The sequence below is a fragment of the Cupressus sempervirens genome, chromosome 8, assembly GCF_028749045.1.
Source record: "Cupressus sempervirens isolate cs-2001-9-10 chromosome 8, ASM2874904v1, whole genome shotgun sequence".
Classification (NCBI taxonomy): Eukaryota; Viridiplantae; Streptophyta; class Pinopsida; order Cupressales; family Cupressaceae; genus Cupressus; species Cupressus sempervirens.
This window is the reverse complement of record NC_143125.1, coordinates 849,319,992-849,323,109: the sequence shown is the minus strand read 5'-3', so window position 1 is coordinate 849,323,109 and position 3,118 is coordinate 849,319,992. Positions and strand designations below refer to the sequence as shown.

The following is a 3,118-nucleotide window of genomic DNA, read 5'->3' as shown; positions in this document are numbered from 1 at the left end:
GTACCCTCCCACGGAAAAACCCCCCAGAAAAGAGGTTCAAACTCATCCTCTGACACGCCCCAGAGAAAAAGGCGGCGAGGAGGGCAAGGACTCGCCTTCAGCATAGAAAAGACGTCCCCGAAAAAAAAGGGCCCTCGCACCGCCATCGATGTCGCAAATAGGGAACCACAAATTGAACTCATAGCGGAGGTGGAGGGATGAGGCAACGGAGCTTCTCCTTGGGAAGAGGGCAGTGGTGATCTCTGCGACTTAGCTCATTGCTGCGCCGTGGATCTTTGCAGGGGATGTGGATCAGTCAATAAAGAGCAAATTGAAAGCAAAACCTTTGAGATTGTCAATGCAGGACTCCATTGTTCCTTCAAAATATCAAGACAGATACTGTAGTTTGTTGGGTGATGCGACGCGCTCCCCTGCCCACAGGTGGTTAATTATGTGGTGTTCCATGTTCACTAACAGTCATGGCTTTTGGTGCAACGGCAAATGGGCCCTACAAGTGGTATCAGAGCCTGGTTTTGGCTTGGTCATGGGTTCAAATCTCCCCGGTGCCTTCCCGACCTGCATAAGCACCTGGTATGCGCATCGAGGGGGAGATTGTTGGGTGATGCGACGCGCTCCCCTGCCCACAGGTGGTTAATTATGTGGTGTTCCATGTTCACTAACAGTCATGGCTTTTGGTGCAACGGTAAATGGGCCCTACACCATTGCTGTGAATATTTGGATGAAAAACTTTTGTCCTGAAGGCAACCTTGGGTGGCTTGAATGGATAATCAGGGGGAAAATGGATTGAAACCAGAAACACACCACCAGCATAGGGGCTTTCTGGAGGTTCCATGATTGTTGCTTGCCAATGGAACATATCCTCCGCAACTGGTCCTGCATTGCAGGAAGTAGTAGGATCCTTCTGAAGATCCTTGAGCTCCTTTAAAATATGCTTCGACGCCATTCACACACCTAACACAAGCTATAGAGAGATTGTGCGAAAGAAGAAAATGAGTATGATGATAAGTAATGTTCCTCACTTCCGCTGCGCAGACAAAAGTTCAAGGATTGAAGTGCACCATCATCCCCACATTTGAGCATCATTAGCTTTGGATTTTAACTTCAGTATTTAAAGTATACACATATAGTAGTTATTGCCTGGATCAACCAGGAAAAATATAAAGAGCAGCTCGATATCCAAAAAAAAGGTAGTAGAAAAATAGTAAAATTATGAAGCTTCAACAGATTCACAATACATCAAGTGTACATTCCTACTTCCTTACATGAATATTTCTAAATCTCTCTAAAGAGATTTCTCTCCCTCATTTATATGGTTCTTCATGCATATTCTCTCCCCCATACTTAGGAGTTTTTTTATAGATTCTTTCCTGCATTCACATCAATGTCAAAGGCCTCAAGTTTACAACATACTAATTGCTAATATGTTGCTCCAAGTCTTCAACTAGCTCATGTGTCCAAAGACACTAATCAAAACCAAATAGTAAGAGTCCTTAATAACTCTTCTCATCATATATACTCCCCCATATGGGAAGCATCAACATTCAATCTAGGCTAATAATAGTACTCTGTACCATTGAACTAATGCACTCTCTACATCATCTACTCAGAAGTAGGCAAGAGCATAACCCCAAGAAAATGTATCTGTAGGAAAAAGCTTCGTAAACATATCTACAGTATGATCTTTAGTACTTGCATACTCCAATCTGATCTCTTTTTCTACTACTTTCTATCTTAGCACATGATACTTAATAGATATATGCTTAGTCTTAGAATACAATACAAGATTCTTAGACATATTGTGCATGTGTTATCATAGTGAATGGTAATAGGTTCTTCAAACTTGATTTTGATATTCTTTAACATCTGCTTCAACCACATAACTTGATTACAATTATTGGTTGCTGCAACATACTCTTCTTTAGTTGTACTCTAAAAAATGCAATATTACTTCTTGCTTAGCCAAGAAACCAATCTTCCTCTAAGAAAAAACACTCCACCACTGGTTCTTTTTTTTTTCATCCTCACTGCTTGCCCAATCTGCATCAATATATGCACATAGAGAAAAATCACTTTATCTATCATACCAAATTCCATATTCAGATGTTCCTTCCAAATATCTAAATATTCTCTTTATTGCTGGAAAATGATACTCCTTAGGATTATCTTGAGATCTAGCTACAATCCCAATTGCATTTATTATATTTGGTCTAGTGTGAGTTAGATACTACAAACCTCCAATCATGGATCTGTACTGTTTATGCTCCACTATAATTGTCTCATCTTTGCTTTATAAATTGTGACCATTTATTATAGGTGTACCAAAAGGTTTATAACTTTGCAAACCAAACCTCTTCAACAAGTTTTCTAGGTACTTAGTTTGCGAAATGAAAATACCATCACTGTTTTGTACAATCTGTAATCCTAGGAAAAAATTCTTTTCTCCTATCATGCTCATTTCAAACTCATTCTTCATCTCTTCAGCAAACTTATCACTTGCTAAATTGTTACCTCCAAAAATGATGTCATCAAAAAATATTACTATTATCAAAAAGCCATTTTCAACTTCTATCAAATACAAGTTACTATCTGTCATACCTTTAGAAAATCTAAGCTTAGCTAAATAACTATCCAACCTTGCATAGCAGGTTCTAGGTGCTTGCTTTAGATCATATAGAGATTTCTTTAGTCTACATACCATGTCTTTATCTTGTGATAAAGGAAAACCTTTAGGCTACTCAATATATACGTCTTCTTAAAGTTCTCCATTTAGGAAGGTTGATTTAACATCCATCTGATAAACCTTGAACTTCTTATTTGTTAAACAAGACAAGAACATCCTTATTGCTTCCCTTTTTACCATAGGTGCATATGTCTCCTCATAGTCTATGTCTTCTTGCTACGAATATCCCTCACATACAAGTCTAGCATTGTTCCTTGCAACTTCACCTTGCTGATTTATCTTGTTTCTTAATACCCATTTGGTTCCTATCAAATTCTTGTCTTAGGTTGAGGAACTAACTCCCACGTATCATTCTTCACAATCTAATCTAATTCTTCCTCCATTACTTGAATCCAATGATCATCTTTACATGCTTCATCTATTCTCTTATGTTCAACT

General features: G+C 38.5%; 1 pseudogene; it reads right to left on the bottom strand.

Annotated features, from left to right (window-relative positions):
* Nucleotides 1-254: 254 nt before the first annotated feature.
* On the bottom strand, nucleotides 255-957 carry LOC149545081 (ubiquitin-conjugating enzyme E2 10 pseudogene; annotated as a pseudogene).
* Between the last annotated feature and the right edge of the window lie 2,161 nt (nucleotides 958-3,118).